Genomic DNA, 16756 nt, shown 5'->3' with positions numbered 1-16756 from the left:
GACTCTGAATCTTATTCCATTGAGCTATAGTTTTACTGTTACACCTGTACCACACTGATGATTAATACCGCTTTGCTGTAAGTTTTTGAACCACGAAGTGGGAAATCTCCAACTTAGTTCTTTTCAATTCTGTTTTGGCTCTTCATGGCCCTTTGTAGTTCCATATGAATTTGAAGATTGGCTTTCCATTTTTGAAAAAACAGTCATTGGAACTTTGACAGGAATTACAGTGAATCTACATCTCACTTTGGGTAATATTGCTATTTTACTGTGTCTTCCAATCCGTGGATACAGAATGTCTTTCCACTATATTTTGTAGTTTCCAGCATGCATGTTTTTTTTTACACCCTTGGTTAAGTTTTGAGAATTTTTGTTCTTTGAATGCTAACGTAAGTAGAATTGTTTTCTTAATTTTGTTTTCCGATTGTTTACTGCTGGTGCACAGCAACACAACTGATTTTTGTCTGATTTTTTTTTAAAGGTCTATTTATTTATTTGAAAGGCAGAAAGAGAGAGAGAGAGAGAGATCCACCATCTGTTGTTTCACTCCCCAGGTGGCCAGAATAGCCAGGGCTGAGCCAGGCTGAAGCCAGGAACCAGGAGTTCTGTCCTAGTCTTCCACATGGGTGGCAAGTACCCAAATACTTCAGCCATCTTCCACTGCCTCTCCAAGCACATTAGCAAGAAACTGGATTCCCATCTGGGACTTAAACCAGCACTCCAATATCAGATGTAGGCATCACTAGTGGTGGCTTCACCCACTGTACCATAACAAATTGCTTTGCTAGAACTTCTAGTACAATTCTGAATGGCACTGTAGAAAGTAGGGGTTCTTGTTCCTGATCTTAAGTGGACAGCTTTCTCTTTCTCCACTGAGTATAATTTTAGCTTGGGTTATTTGTATTAAACTTGTCAGAACAGATACTACACTTGATTTCAGCCAAAAGGCCGAGAAGCAATTGGATTATTTGTAAATACTATTTATTTATTTATTTATTTATTTATTTATTTGACAGGCAGAGTTAGACAGTGAGAGAGAGAGAGAGAGAGAGACAGAGAGAAAGGTCTTCCTTCCGCTGGTTCACCCCCTAAATGGCCGCTACGGCCAGTGTGCTGCGCCGATCCGAAGCCAGGAGCCAGGCGCTTCCTCCTAGTCTCCCATATGGGTGCAGGGCCCAAGCACTTGGGCCATCCTCCACTGCCTCCCTGGGCCACAGCAGAGAGCTGGACTGGAAGAGGAGCAACCGGGACAGAACCAGCGCCCCAACTAGGACTAGAACCCGGTGTACCGGCGCCACAGGCAGAGGATTAGCCTAGTGAGCTGTGGTGCTGGCCTGTAAATACTCTTTATTATGTTCAGGAATTTCCCTTCTATTTCTAGTTTTCTGTTTTTAATCATGAGAGGGTATTAGATCTTGTTAAGTTTCTTTCTCTGCATCGGTTGGGATAATCATATAGTGTTTCCCCTTCATTCTATTAATGTGATATATTACATTGATTCTTTGCTTATCTTGAATCCTTTTTACATTCTTGGTATAAAGCCCATTTGGTCATGATGTGTAATTTTTAAATATTATGTTGGATTTGCTATTATTTTGTTAGCGTTAGTATTTTTGTGTCTATATTCATATATGTTGAGAATAATGGCCTGTAATTTTTTCTTTCTTGTGGTTTCTCTACCTGGCCTTAGTTGTCAGGGTAATGCTGACTGGCTTCATGAAATGAATAGGAAATATTCTTTCCTTCTTTTTTTTTTTTTTTGAAGAATTTGAAAAGGATTGGTATTCATTCTTTTTTTTTTTTAAGAGTTATTTATTTATTTGAAAGAATTACAGAGAGAGGAGAAGGAGAGACAGAGAGGAGACAGAGATCTTCCATCTGGTGATTCACTCCAAACACGGTCCTAACAGAGCTAAGCCAGATCAAAGCCAGAAGCCAGAAACTTCTTCCAAGTCTCCTATGTAGGTGGCAGGGGTCCAAACTCTTGGGCTATCTACTGCTGCTTTTCCCAGGCTGTTAACAGGAAGCTGGATCAGAAGTGGAGTAGCCAGGACACGAACCGGTGACCATATGGGATGCAGCATTGCAGGTGGTGGCTTTACCCACTATGCCACAATGCCTGGCCCACTGTTCACTCCTCTTAAAATGTTTAGTATAATTTACCAGTGAAGCCATCTGATTTTAGACTTTTCTTTTTTGGCAGGTTTTTTTTTTTTTTTTTTTAAGCTTCATTTATTTATTTGAAAGGCACAGTTACAGATAGGCAGAGGCAGAGGCAGAGGCAGAGAGAGAGAGAGAGAGAGAGAGAGAGGTCTTCCATCCCCTGGTTCACTCCCCAGAGGGCCACAATGGCCAGAGCTCCAGGTCTTGGGAGGTTCTTTATAACACAACCAATCTCTACTTGTTACAGCCCTGTTCAGACTTTCTATTCCTCTTGAGACAGTTTTGGTTATTGTGGGTTTCTGGGAATTTTCCCATTTCATATAGGCTATCTAATATTTAAACATACAGCAGTTCATAATAATCTCTTTTGGTTTGTATGTCAGTAATAATGTTCCACTTTAGTATCTGATTTTAGTCATTTGTGTCTTTTTTTCTCAGTCCAGCTAAGTATTTATCAGTTTGTTGATCTTTTCAAAAATCTAGATATTGATTCCATTTGTTTCTCTATTATTTTTGTGTTTCATATTTTGTTGGTCTCTGTTTCAATCTATTGTTTTTGTCTATCTGTTAGCTTTGGGGTTTAACTTGCTTTTTTTCAATTTTCTTAATGTATAAAGTTAGATTTACCTAATTAAGATATTTCTTCTTTTTTCAAAAAAATGCAGACAGTCCATATGGTGGTCTTATTTACAATATTTTAGATGTTATGACGTTCTGAAGGTGATATACATTCAGCAGGAACCATACTTGAAATTTTGAATTTGGATAATTTCCCAGGTTGGTGTGCTAAGTGGTCCTCTCTCGTGATGCTGGCAAGCGACAGTGAGTCGCAGCTCCCACTCTGCCACGAGATCACTGGGGAAGCAACTGAGACTCCAGAGCGTACTGTGTTACTTACTAACTATGATATCTAGTGGGTTAGGTGTACTAAATCCACTTAAGACTTATCGTATTTTCAACGTACAGTGATTTTATTGGGACATAACCCTTTCACAAATCAAGGAGCAGCTGTGGATGTCTGCCTGACGCTTGCTTGTGTCATTGTTCATTAGTGTCATTCGTCTCTAAGTATTTTTTTTTTTAAACATTCATCATGATTTCTCCTTTGACCTGTTCACTGTTTAAAATATTTGAAAATTTCCCATTATTGTGAATTTTCCAGTTTTCCTTTTGTTGTTGGTTTCTAGCTGTATTCCAGTATGGTTAAATAACATACTTTGTATGATTTAAAATTTCCAAAATTTATGGTGATTGTTTTGTTGCTTAATATATTTCATCTATTTTAGAGAATTCTCCATGTGCACTTGAGCAGTTTATTTGGTTGTTGGGTGGAGTCCTTTGTACAATGTCTGTTAGGTTGATTGGTTATACAGGTCTAGCTGGTCTAGGATGTATAGATACTTAACTTCCTTACTGATATTCTGTCTAAACATTCTTACCCACTGTTAGTAGAGTATTGAAGTTTCTGAGTCATGTTGTAAACTTTTCTATTTCTGTCTTCAGTTCTGTCAGTTGCATTTTGTTTGGTAAAAATATGTGTCTTGTTTTTATGTTTTCTTGATCAATTAACCCCTTTTGTTATCTTTCCCTTGCAGTACTTTTTGGCTTAAAGTTTAGTTTCTCTAATATTAGTACAGCCATTCCAGATCACTTTTGATTACCCTTTGCAAGGAATATCTTTTTTTTTTTTTTTCCTATGCATTAGTTTCCCGGGGATGCTGTAACAAAGTACCACAACTTGAGTGGCTTACAACAATACGTTTTAAATCAACATGTTGGCAGCATCATGCTCTCCCGAAAGCTCTATGGCAGGATGCTTCCTTGTCTCATGCAGCTTCTGGTTCTCCTAGGCACTCCTTGGCTTGTGGCTACATAGCTCCCATCTGTGCCTCCTCCATGTGGCGCTTTTCCCTGTGTCTCTTCTCTTCTTGTAAGCACAACAGTGTTATTAGATTAGAGCCCATACTAATGAGTTTGCCTTAACTTGATTATGTTGCAAAGCCTGTACGTCCAAATAAGGTCACATTCACAGGTGTTTGATGTAACTTTTTCAAACAAATGTTTTTGGGAAGACACATTTCAACCCACAGTGGCATCCTTTTCTCTTTCAACCTCTTTATATCTTTGAATCTAAAGCGAGTCTCTTGTGGAACAGCATGTAGTTGTATCATTTAAAAAAATATATTCTAGTGGCCGGCAATGTGTTATGGTAGGCTGAGCCTCTGCCTGCATCCCCTATGGGCCCTGGTTTGTGTCCTGGCTGCTCTTACAATCCAGCTCTTTGCTAATGACGTGGGAAAGCAGTTGAGGTTGGCCCAAGAGCTTGGGCCTCTGCACCTATGTGGGAGATCTGGAGGAGGCTCCTGGCTCCTGGCTTCAGACTTCTCTGGCTCTGGCTATTGCAGCCATTTAGAGAATGAGCCAGCAGATGGAAGACTCTCTCTCTCTCTATCTTGGTCTCTCTCTGTCTCTCTCTCTCTCTCTCTACCGCTCTACTTCTCTCTACCTCTCAAATAATAATAACAATAAACACATTCTGTCCATCTCTGTGCCTTTGATTTGAAAGTATAATCTATTTACCTAAAGTAGTAATGCAGGGGGTTAAGCCATTGCCCCACAATGCCAGCATCCCATGTGGGCACTGATTCAACTCCAGCTGCTCTACTTCCGACCCATCTCTCTGCTAATACACCTGGCAAAGCAGTAGAAGATGGCCCACGTAGTCAGGTCCCTGCCACCCATGTGGAATACCTAGATGGAGTTCTAGGCTCCTGGCTTCATCCTGGCACAGCCCCGGCCATTGTGGCCATTTGGTGAATAAGCCAGTGAATGGAAGATCCTCTTCCTTCCTCCCTCCCTCCCTCCTTCTCTCCCTTCCTCCCTGCTTGCCTTTTCTTTCTCTTTTTCTCTCTGTCTCTGTCCTCCTCTCTCTATAACTCTTTCAAATTGAGTTACATATTAATTTATATAGTTAAACTTTACATGAATTCTTTATGGCTTCCAGTCTAGAGCACTGAAAAGGAACTGGCTAGAGCCCTTTCATTTCTGCCTAAAGGACTTCCTTCACCATATTCTTCTAGGGTAAGTTCAATAGGAACAAACTCTCTTAGCTTTTGTTTATGTGAGATAAATTAATTTATTCTTAATTTATTCTGTATTTTTAAAACTTTAAATTCTTTTCTTTATTTTATTTATTTGATAGGGAGAAAGAGAAACAAAGAGAGACAGAGACAGAGAAAGATCCTATTTGCTGATTCACTCCCTAAATGCCTCCAATGGCCAGAGCTGGACTGGGCTGAAGTCAGGAGCTGGGAACTCAATCCAGGTCTCCCATTAGCAGGGAGCCAGTTACTTGAGTCATTATTAGTGGCATCTTAAACTGTTATATCCAATGCCCATCCTTCTTCCTAATTTTTTCAAAGACAATTTTTTTTTTTTGGTAATAGGATTCCTGGTTGAAATTTATGAAAAGAGAGAAAGAAGAAAAGAAAGGGGCTGGTGCTGTGGCATAGCAGGCAAAGCCACCACCTGCAGTGCCGGCATCCCATATGGGCGCCAGTTCAAGTCCTGGCTGCTCCACTTCTGATCCAGCTCTCTGCTGTGGCCTGGGAAAGCAGAAGACGGCCCAAGTCCTTGGCCCCTGCCCCCACATGAGAGACTCAGAGGAAGCTCCTGGCTCCTGGATTTCGATTGGCACAGCTCTGGCAGTAATGACCAATTGGGGAGTGAACCAGTAGATGGAAGACCTCTCTCTCACTCTCTCTCTGCCTCTCCTCTCTGTGTGTAACTCTAACTTTCAAATAAATACACAAATCTTAAAAAAAAAAAAAAAAAGGAAAGAAAAGATTCAAAAGTGAAAAAAAAAAAAAAAGAAAACTGAAAACATTCTTCCAGAGTTTACAGAGGTACTGGAGCCTTTGTTCAATATTTCGCCAAGCCATTTACGCTCTGCCTTAACCTTCACTTCCTGCTTGCACTGAGCCTGCAAATCAGCCAAGCACGCACGCTGATGGTCTTTTTTATTTTTTGTAAAGATTTGTTTATTTATTTGAAAGTCAGAGTTACACAGAGAAAGGAGAGGCAGAGAGAGAGAGAGAGAGACTGAGAGAGTGTGTGTGAGAGAGAGAGGTCTTCCATCTGCTGGTTCACTCCTCAATTGGCTGCAACAGCCAGAGCTGCGCTGATTCGAAGCAAGGAGCCAGGAGCTTCTTCCAGGTTTCCCACGCAGGTAGGGGCCCAAGGACTGGGACCATCTTCTACTGCTTTCCCAGGCCATAGCAGAGAGCTGGATCGGAAGTGGAGCAGCTGGGACTAGAACCAGTGCCCTTATGGGATGCCGGTGCTTCAGGCCAGAGCATTAACCCCCTGCGCCACAGCACTGGCCCCAGGAGACCTCTTTTGAGGTCTTCTCTAACATATATCATACCCTGAGCCTGCCTGTGGCTGAGTTCCCTAATTTCCTATTGAAATGCTCTCCCTGCCTTTTTCTTCCAGGATTTCCACTTATCTTTTATTTTCCTCAATTGTAATCTTTTGTCCCAGGTGGCATCAGGTTGTTCTTTGACCTTTTAATGTGTTCAATGAATGCCTGCAGCATGGCTACTTTTCTAGCCTAAGTCAGTCTGAGTTAGGTGAAACAAAGACAGGTTCCTTGTGTCAGTCCAACAGGTAAGAAAGGACAGACACAGCTCCCTGTAGGTGAGGTCTGCTCTTTCCCCCCAGGAGCCAGGACCTGGTGCCCCACACTGAGAACATGAGCTGCCATCTTCAAGTCTACTGCAAAGCCAGGAAAAGGGGCGAGGGTAGGTAGAAATGCTGCAAAGCTGCCTACCAGTTTATGTATTCCTCTGGATTGCTATAAATTTTTGACCATTTTTCAGAGTTTTGATTCTGACAACTCTGCTCTATCAGAGTTTCTGTGGAGAGAGGGGCCCTTGAAGCTGCCTGTTCCACCTTTTTAATTGATGTCACTATACTTCATTTTCTTTTTTACCAATAGTAGTACAACATTATTAACCATTGGTTTGACAAAGGTATAAGACAAAGTTTGACAAACGATATTTGCAGCAATACTGATAAGCACAGGTATGTCTTTCTCTTTTTTCATTTTTTGTTTGTTTTTTTTTTTTCTTTTTAAATTGTAGCTCCCACAGATAAGGGAGAACATGCAGCATGTGCCTTTCTGTGTCCAGCTTATTTCACTCAACATGACGTCCTCCAGTTGCATCCATTTCTATGCAAGTGGTAGAATTTCTTTCTTTTTTATAGCTGAATAATATTCCGTTTTATATATCTATATATATCACATTTTCTTTATTAGTTCCTCTGATGATAGACTGGCTGCTGTGAACAGTGCTGCCATGGTGGTACAGATATCTCTTTTATACAATGTGTTCACATCTTTTGGGTATATACTCAGTAGTGGGATTGCTGTATCATATAGAAAGTCTATTTCTAGTTTTGTTGAAGAAACCACCATGCTGTTTTCCACAGTGGTTGCACAAATGTACATTCCCACCAACAGTGTATAAGTGTTACCTTTTCTGCACATCCTCACCAGCAACTGTTACTCTGTCTTTTGGATAACAGACATTCTGACAGGAGTGAAGTAGTATCTCATTGTGTTTTTGATTTGAATTTCCCTGATGGATGGTGAGACTGAGCATTTTCTCGTATATTTTTTAGCTATTTGCATTTCCTAAGAACTGTCTATTGAAGTCCTTTGCCCATTTCTTAATTGGACCAGTTGTTTCTATACCTCATTTTCAACAAACCAGTTGCAAGTATATTGCAAACATCATGGTAATTCGTTCTCCCAGACTTGAGCAACATCTCTTAGGAAATACAAATGTGTCATTCTCTCATCAAAGGCATTTAACATTGATATAGTGCTATATTATATATATTTTATTACCAATTTTCTTCAATTGTCGAAGTATAGCTTTTCTCTCTGTACCTGTTCCAATGGAGTATCACGTAAGGCATGGTTGCAAATATGTTTTTAATTGCTATATTTTTCTGGTGAACTGAATCTTTTGTTGTGTACAGAAGTTGATTTGTAAGAGCTGCAACGTGGGGGCTGGTGCTGTGGCATAATGAGTAAAGCCGCCGCCTACAGTGCTGGCATCTCATATGGGCACCGGTTCGAGTCCCAGCTGTTCCACTTCCAATCCAGCTCTCTGCTATGGCCTGGGAAAGCAGTAGAAGGTGCCCCAAGTCCTGCGGCCCCTGCACCCATGTGACAGACCTGGAAGAAGCTCCTGGCTCCTGGCTTTGGATCGGTGCAGTTCCAGCTGTTACGGCCAACTGGGGAGTGAACTAGCAGATGGAAGACCTCTCTCTCTCTCTCTCTCGCTCTCTCTCTCTCTCTGCCTCTCCGTCTCTCTCTATGTAACTCTGACTTTCAAATAAATAATAAATCTTTAAAAAAAGAATTGCAAGTCATAAAAGCTAAATACTAAATTTTCAAGAATTTTGTAAAATTGGCCAAGTAAAGAGTATTTGTTCTACAGAAGTTGGAAAACAGAGTAGGTATTGTGGTGCAGTGAGTTGAGCTGCTACTCTTGGAATACCAACATTTCATACTGGAGTGCATTGGATTGAATTCTGCCTCTGCTTCCTGTCTCATTTCCTACTAAGGCACCAAAGTGGCAACAAATGTTAGCTCAAGTATTTGGGTTTCTGCCACTCACATGGGAAACCTGGATGGAACTTCCTGGTTCCTGGCTTCAGCCTGGCCTAGCCCCAGCTACTAAAGGCATTTGAGGATTGAACCCTTTTATGGAAGATCTCTCTGTTTTTCCTTTCTTTGTCACTCTTTAAAATAAATAAATAAATAAAACTTTAAAGTTGGAAGATACTGGATATTATTGCCCTTTATCTCTAGAGTGTTAAATATTTACTAGTGCTGTGCGTAATGTGTATGTTTATTTATAAAATATATTCATATATTTGAAAGGCAGAGTTACAGAGAGAGCAGGAGAGATTGAGAAAGAGAAAGAGAGATTGAGAGAGAGAGTGAGAGAGAGAGAGAAATATCTTCCATCTTCCATCAGCTGGTTCACTTCCCAAATGTCCACAATAGCCAGGGCTGTGCCAGGTTTAAGCCAGGAGCCAGGAGCTTCATTTGGGTGTCTCATGTGGGTGGCAGGGTCCCAAACACTTGGGCCATCTTCAGCTGCTTTTCCCAGGCCATTAGCAAGGAGCTAGATCAGAAGTGGAACAGCTGGGACAAGAACTGGTAACAATATGGGATGCCTGCTGTCCCAGGCAGCGGCTTAACCCATTATGCCCCAATGCTGGCCCCTGGATATGTTAATTTTTGAATTAGGTTCTTGACTCCTGCAGAGATAGAAATATTAAATGGAGAATGGTATCACGTGTAAATGGAAACAGAACATATTTAGCAGTGAAGGAATAAATATACATCTACACTTGTGTGGGCTGCCCCAGATAGAGAAATACCTAACATGAGTAGGCCAACGAGTTGCTTGTAAATGAGAGAAAGAGAAAAAAAACAAAAGCCATGACTGTCACTGGGAGCGTACCTGAGAGTGGGAGAGTGGAATCTGTCCTGGATTGCTCGCTGTGGAAAACAGCACACATGAGAGTGAGTGCTTTCTGCAGCACAAAGAGAGCTCTCTCCCACCTCCCACCTCCTGTATAAGGAAGGCGGTGGCACCCCGACTGGATATACTCTTAGCATGCACCTGGCCCTAGATGCAACAGATGCATCCTGGGAAGGTGAATGTACCAAATTGACAGTTAAAGAGATAGGGTCACATTGCAGGGTTATAAGAGTTCCAGCTCGCCCAGTCTTTAACTATCTAGTTACACCGTATCACTAGTTCATCACGGCTTTTTAAGAAATCGGTATTCAGTAATTCCTTTCCTCTCCAGTAATGCTTTCTTCCTCATACATGTTTGACTGTTTTGATATTAATGTAGTATTGCTCATTTGAATACTATAGTAATATAGTATACTCACTTTCTTCCTATCTGCATTTCCATGGTACATTTTCCCCTTCCCTCCTCCTCATTTTCAATCTTTCATTGTCTTTATAGTTTAAATAAATCTCTTTAAGGCAACATCTAGTTGTAGTTTTGAAAAACGCAGTTTGCGGGCCGGCGCCGTGGCTCACTAGGCTAATCCTCCGCCTTGTGGCGCCGGCACACTGGGTTCTAGTCCCAGTCAGGGCGCTGGATTCTGTCCCAGTTGCCCCTCTTCCAGGCCAGCTCTCTGCTATGGCAAGGGAGTGCAGTGGAGGATGGCCCAAGTGCTTGGGCCCTGCACCCCATGGGAGACCAGGAAAAGCACCTGGCTCCTTGCTTCGGATCAGCGCGGTGCACTGGCCGCAGCGCACCGGCTGCGCGGCCATTGGAAGGTGAACCAACGGCAAAAGGAAGACCTTTCTCTCTGTCTCTCTCACTGTCCACTCTGCCTGTAAAAAACAAACAAACAAAAAAAAACGCAGTTTGCTAACCCTTGACTTTTAACTTAGAGCTTAGTCCATTTGGGTGGTTGAATTTACCTGACACTTGCACACTCATTATTTTCTGTTTCCTCCTCTTGGCTTGCTGGGACTCCCTATAATTCATGGATATTCTCTCTGCACTGCTCTGTGGCTTATGAAGATAACCTCTGTGGCATCATCTGGGCTTCCTGGCTCTCTGGTTTCTGGTTGGGCTCTTTTTTTAAAGATTTATTCATTTAATTGAGAGGCAGAGTTTCAGACAGAGAGAAGGAGACAGAGAGAGAGGTCTCCCATTGGCCGGTTCACTCCTCAAATGGCCACAATGGCCGGAGCTGGGCCAATTTGAAGTCAGGAGCCAGGAGATTCTTCTAGGTCTCTCACACAGGTGCAGGGGCCCAGGACATGAACTGGTGCCCATATGGAATGCTGGCACCACAGGCATAGGTTTAAGCTACTGCACCACAGCACTGGTCTGTGTGGTTGTGTTCTTAAGTGCAATGTGGTTACAGGATGGGGAGAGTGACCTCCTTATCCAGTTACTATCTGTGGTGGCTGCAGTGAGTTTTGGCCGGGGCTCTCACTGGGAAGTGCCTCGTTCTTGGCTCAGACTCTCACTGAGCCGTGGTGACAGTCCCATTCCTTTCCCTGTCAGGCTTTGGGCTAGTTTTCGCTCCCCACTGTTGCTGGTCTGAGTATTCTTCACTTTCTTGTTGATCACCTTATCCTGCCCTTACCTCAATAAATGTTTTCTTCATTAAACTCTTTTCAACTAATCATCTGAGTGTACCGTGTGTTTCTGTTGGGACTATGATTGATGCAGTCTTCTTTGTAGCATTTAAAATGCCCTGTTTTGAGGGTGGGCATTGTGGTACAGCGGGTTAAGCTGCTGCCTGCATCCCATGTCAGAGTGCCAGTTTGAGTTCCAGTTACCATTCTTCTGATCCGCCCTCCTCCTGATGAGCAGCAGGTGATGGCTCAAGTACTTGGGCTCCAACCACCACCTGAGAGGCACAGATGGATTTCCTGGCTCCTGGTTTTGGCCTAGCCCAGACCTGGCTGTTGGGGCATTTAGAGAGTGAGCCAGCAGATAGAAGATTCTCTCTTTCTGTTGCTCAGCCTTTCAAGATTAAAAACTTTTTTAAATATTTCTTTTTTTTAAGATTTATTTATTTTTTAAAGATTTGTTTTATTTATTTGAAAGACAGAGTTATAGAGAGAAGTCTCAACAGAGAGAGAGAGAGAAAGAGAGAGAGAGAGAGAAAGAGAGGTGTTCCATCCACTGGTTCACTCCCCAAATTGTCACAATGGCCGGAACTGAGTGGATCTGAAGCCAGGAGCTTCGTCCCGGTCTCCCACATGGGTGCAGGGGCCTAAAGACTTACGCCATCTTCTACTGCTTCCCCAGACCATAGCAGAGAGCTGGATTGGAAGTGGAGCAGCTGGGACTTGAACCAGCACCCATGTGGGATGCAGGCACTGCAGGCCAGGGCTTTAACTCTCTGGGCTTCAATGCCATCCCGAGATAAAAATTTGATTTTTAAAAATGATGAATGCCTCACTCTGTCCTGGCTTATTCTTTTCCTCTTTTCCCCTCTTCTTTTGTCGTTACTGAGTCCCTCCCCCCTCCCCACCATGCAGCTTATTTTACTTTTTTTTCCTCTCCCATTTTGGACATTGCTCTTTTCAGATTCCTTTATGCAAAGTCCAATATAAATGCCCTTTCAAAGAAAAGCTCTAGGCCCCCAAAAGTTGACAGATACCCTAGGCAGGAGCTAGCTTTGGATTTAATAAGCTTCTTCATTCACACCGCTCTTTATTTTGATTTCAGAAGATTTATCTTCTGTTCTTGAAGTGTCTAAATTTTTTTAATAAAAAGTTAATAAGGTGTTTTGCACTGGGAATTCAAAAAGGTTTTTTGATAGCTAGTCTGGCAAGAAATATAATAGGATATTAAGGATAACCTGGATCCCATTTAGCTTAACTTTTCCTCTACACTTAAGTGGTCCTGTTGTTTCAGATTTTCTTTATGAAATATTATAGTGGAAGGAACATCTTTGCTTGTTTGTTGCTTTATTAATATTTCAGTTAATTCCTTGATATAGTTTCTGAATAGGATTTCTGGTGAAATGAAAAATGACTATTGATTCAAAAGTTTAAGAAGTTAAATCAACAAGAATTGGATGTAGGAAGAGAGGTATAGAAAGGAATCCGGTATGAGACTCAATTTTTGGCTTAGGTGACTGAGTAGATGATGTCATTAGGTAAGATTGGGAATAGAGGTTAAGGTAGGTGTGTGCGTGGGGAATGATAACAAATTCAGTTTGGACATGTTGCATCTGTGGTGTCATGTAGGTAGAGAAGTTGAGAATACAGGGCAGAGGCTTAGGAGAGGGTTTTGGGCTACCGATACAGATCCAGGATTCACAAATTTGGAGTCCCTAGATCCTAGCATTCCTTAGATGTGTTTTCAGAGGACTGTGTATTCACGAACTTGGTCTTGATATTCATGCTTCCCTTTCAACAATAATCTGAATTACCCAGATGACCACCTTCCGAGTAGTGCCAATTTCCTCCAGTGACTGCATTCGTGTTGATGTTTATAATCTTGCTGGTGCCAAGTATCACAGAGTCAGGCTTAATATGTAAATGACGCAATTGGGTCAAGTGTCCTTGTATGCTTGCCCATGTGAATGAAGGTTTCACAGTAGTTTGAATACAGAAAAGGGGTGGGAGAACTGAATCATCAAATGGCACATCATTCCCTATAAATTAAAGGAGCCTATGCTATTCGCTGCCAGTTCTACACTTGCACTGTGAGCTGGCAGTTTGATTTCAAGAAAACAACATAACTATCCATATAAATTAGTGTTTATTTTATCTTATGAGTTTTCTAGATTTTTAGTTTGATTTGCATTTATTTCAAAGAGTTTTTAGTTCTGTAGTGATGTGACAACTATACTCACAATGAATTTATAGTTAGCTTTTTGTTTAAGTAAATAATATTATAATAATAATAATTTCAGTCAACGCTGAACAGCTAGGAGAACTCTCTTCCTTGAAATGGCACCTGCACCTTGTACAAGTTTGCATGGACTGAGATGTGATTACAAGCAATATTTGTCAGTTACAGGTCAGAATGAAAAGTACAGGGTGCCAAGAACAGAACTCAGGTAGAAATGAATGACAGGAAAGAGGGGAAGAAAGACAATGACTAATGGAGAATAAAGAAAACAAGAGAGAAGAGAGTTCTCAAGAGGTGATAATTGAAAAATATCCTTAAAAAGCGCAGATGAGGCGTGCGGATCCGCGGTGCGGGCAGCGAGCGAAGCGGCCAGCGGGGCTCCGGAGCGCACCGCGACGCTCTGCGGACCCAGTCGGACCCAGCCGGACCGAGTCGCCCAGGCACCGCCTGCGCCCCGCCGTCGCGTCAAGGGCGTCTCTCGCGCCGCCCCAGGAGCGAGCTCCGAGCATCTCCCGCGGCGGCCACTCCTCGGGGCCAGGAGGGGGAAGCCGAGTGCGACAGACTCCGGGACCCCAGCGCAGCCCCTTTTCGCCTTCCAAGCCACCATGACCCACTTCAACAAGGGCCCTTCCTACGGGCTGTCGGCCGAGGTCAAGAACAAGATTGCGTCCAAGTATGACCATCAGGCAGAAGAAGACCTTCGCAACTGGATTGAAGAGGTGACAGGCATGAGCATCGGCACCAACTTCCAGCTGGGCCTAAAGGACGGCATCATCCTCTGCGAACTCATCAACAAGCTGCAGCCAGGCTCAGTGAAGAAGGTGAACGAGTCCTCATTAAACTGGCCTCAGTTGGAGAATACTGGCAACTTTATAAAAGCTATCCAGGCTTACGGGATGAAGCCACATGACATATTCGAAGCAAACGATCTTTTCGAGAATGGCAATATGACCCAGGTTCAGACTACATTGGTGGCTCTGGCAGGGCTGGCTAAGACAAAAGGGTTCCATACAACCATTGACATTGGAGTAAAGTATGCAGAAAAACAAACAAGACGTTTTGATGAAGGAAAACTCAAAGCTGGCCAGAGTGTGATTGGTTTGCAGATGGGAACCAATAAGTGTGCCAGCCAGGCAGGAATGACAGCCTATGGAACCAGGAGGCATCTTTATGATCCCAAAATGCAAACTGACAAACCTTTTGATCAGACCACAATTAGTCTGCAGATGGGCACCAACAAAGGAGCCAGCCAGGTAGGGATGTTGGCACCAGGTACCAGAAGAGACATCTACGATCAGAAGCTAACATTACAGCCAGTGGACAACTCGACGATCTCTCTACAGATGGGAACCAACAAAGTTGCTTCCCAGAAAGGAATGAGTGTGTACGGGCTTGGGCGGCAGGTGTATGATCCCAAATACTGTGCCGCCCCGACAGAGCCTGCCATTCACAATGGAAGCCAAGGGACAGGAACAAACGGGTCGGAAATCAGTGATAGCGATTCCCAGGCAGAATACCCAGATGAGTATCATGGCGAGTACCAGGATGACTACCGCAGGGATTACCAGTATGGTGACCAGGGCATTGATTACTAGAGACACTCAGAGGAGCCCGGTATTCAGTCCATCGCTCCTGTTCAGTGAGAACCAAGCTAGCCTTGAGTAATTTTTATCTCGTCTTCCTAAAACACTATTATGCTTATTATACCTAAAAAAGAAATTGCCTTACATACATTCCTTTTTCCTTTCTCTGCCTCTTCCCTCAATAGTTGCCTTTTAGTGCTGTAACAGTTAAATCCTACAGCATAACCAGTAACTCGCACATGAAGTAAAAAGGAATACTGTGAAAGGGGAGTACTCTTGTACAGCCAATTCTTTTATTAAAGATCTATGCATTTTTACAATCTTAAATCGGTATTTTCAAACAGTAGGAACTCTCTTTTTCTTTTTTTACAGTTCAGTGTATCTGGTTTCTACATGGAAGACTAAACTCATGCTTCTTGCTAATTGTGGTTTTTGCCAACTAAATCTAAGATATGCAGCATTTTAGAAATTTACATATCAATGTTTCTACAGTATTGTTTGCTAATTTTTAAATAAAGTCCTGATCAGTGTGCAAAAAAAAAAAAAAAAGCACAGATGACCTTTGTCCATACATATTTGGTTTAACAGGAGCATCAAATTCTGGTTTTCTGAAGTCGAAACAGTGAATGGGAAGTGAGATTGTGGAGAATTTAAGTTTGGTTACAGTGAAAAAAAGCATGTTTTACAGATGGTGTGCAAAGTCACTATAAATGCATGTTTTTGTGCATGTTTGTGTTGAACAGAGAGGCCGGTGGAGAGGGATCCCCTTGTAGATGAGAGGAAACAGTTAACGGAGTAATGTTTCAGAGTAATGTTTCAGAAAAGACTCAGTGTGACACAGACAACAAATGGCAGAATTCCCCTGGAAGAGTTGTGACAGTCTTCCTTTGAGATGAGACAGGAGGAAGTTTAAATGTGGGAACTGGAACTCATACTTGGTGGCTTGTAAATTTTTGTGAGGTAGGGGGCTAAAGAGGAGCAGTGGTATTATAAAGTTCATAAAGACGGTGAAGTTTGTAATGGTTATTATGAGAAATGGGCAGGGAACGTACCAGCAATACTGAGTACCTTGCTGAGATCTGGGTTCTAGCCTTTTGCTGCCGGCTAGTTCTGTAAACTGGGCAAATAATGTAGCCTGGCTAAATACTTGTAGAATGAAGAATTTGGACTAGGCAATTTCCTTTTAAAAATTTATTTATTTGGGAGACAGAGAAAGAGAGATATAATGATATGGATACAGAGAGATAGAGGTAGAGGTAGAGGTAGAGCTAGAGTTAGCGATAGAGATAGAGTTAGAGATAGAGATAGAGATAGAGATAGAGAGAGGTAGAGATAGAGGTAGAGATAGAGGTAGAGATAGAAATAGAAATAGAAATAGAGATAGGTAGAGCACTCCCATCTACTGGTTCTCTCCTCAAATGCCTATTCTGAGATTGGACCAGGATAAAGCCAAGAAATGGGAGCAGGGGAGAAGCCAATCCAGTTCTCCCACATGAGTGACAGGAACTCACTTGCGCCATCATCACAGCTGCCCTCCCAGGGTCCCAATTAATAGAAAGCTAGAGTCAAGAGCC

At 42.4% G+C, this 16756-nt stretch overlaps 1 non-coding gene and 1 pseudogene across 1 annotated transcript; one reads left to right on the top strand and one right to left on the bottom strand.

Moving 5' to 3' along the window:
- Window positions 1-768: 768 nt before the first annotated feature.
- On the bottom strand, window positions 769-960 carry LOC127484082 (U2 spliceosomal RNA). The gene has a single exon (XR_007910850.1). It is a non-coding gene; the product is annotated as a U2 spliceosomal RNA (small nuclear RNA).
- Window positions 961-13934: 12974 nt separating this feature from the next.
- On the top strand, window positions 13935-15560 carry LOC138844551 (calponin-3 pseudogene; annotated as a pseudogene).
- The last annotated feature ends 1196 nt before the right edge of the window (window positions 15561-16756 follow it).

Source organism: Oryctolagus cuniculus, chromosome 12 (assembly GCF_964237555.1).
Source record: "Oryctolagus cuniculus chromosome 12, mOryCun1.1, whole genome shotgun sequence".
Taxonomy (NCBI): domain Eukaryota; kingdom Metazoa; phylum Chordata; class Mammalia; order Lagomorpha; family Leporidae; genus Oryctolagus; species Oryctolagus cuniculus.
Note: the sequence above shows the minus strand (reverse complement) of the source record. Positions and strands in the feature narration are given on the sequence as shown.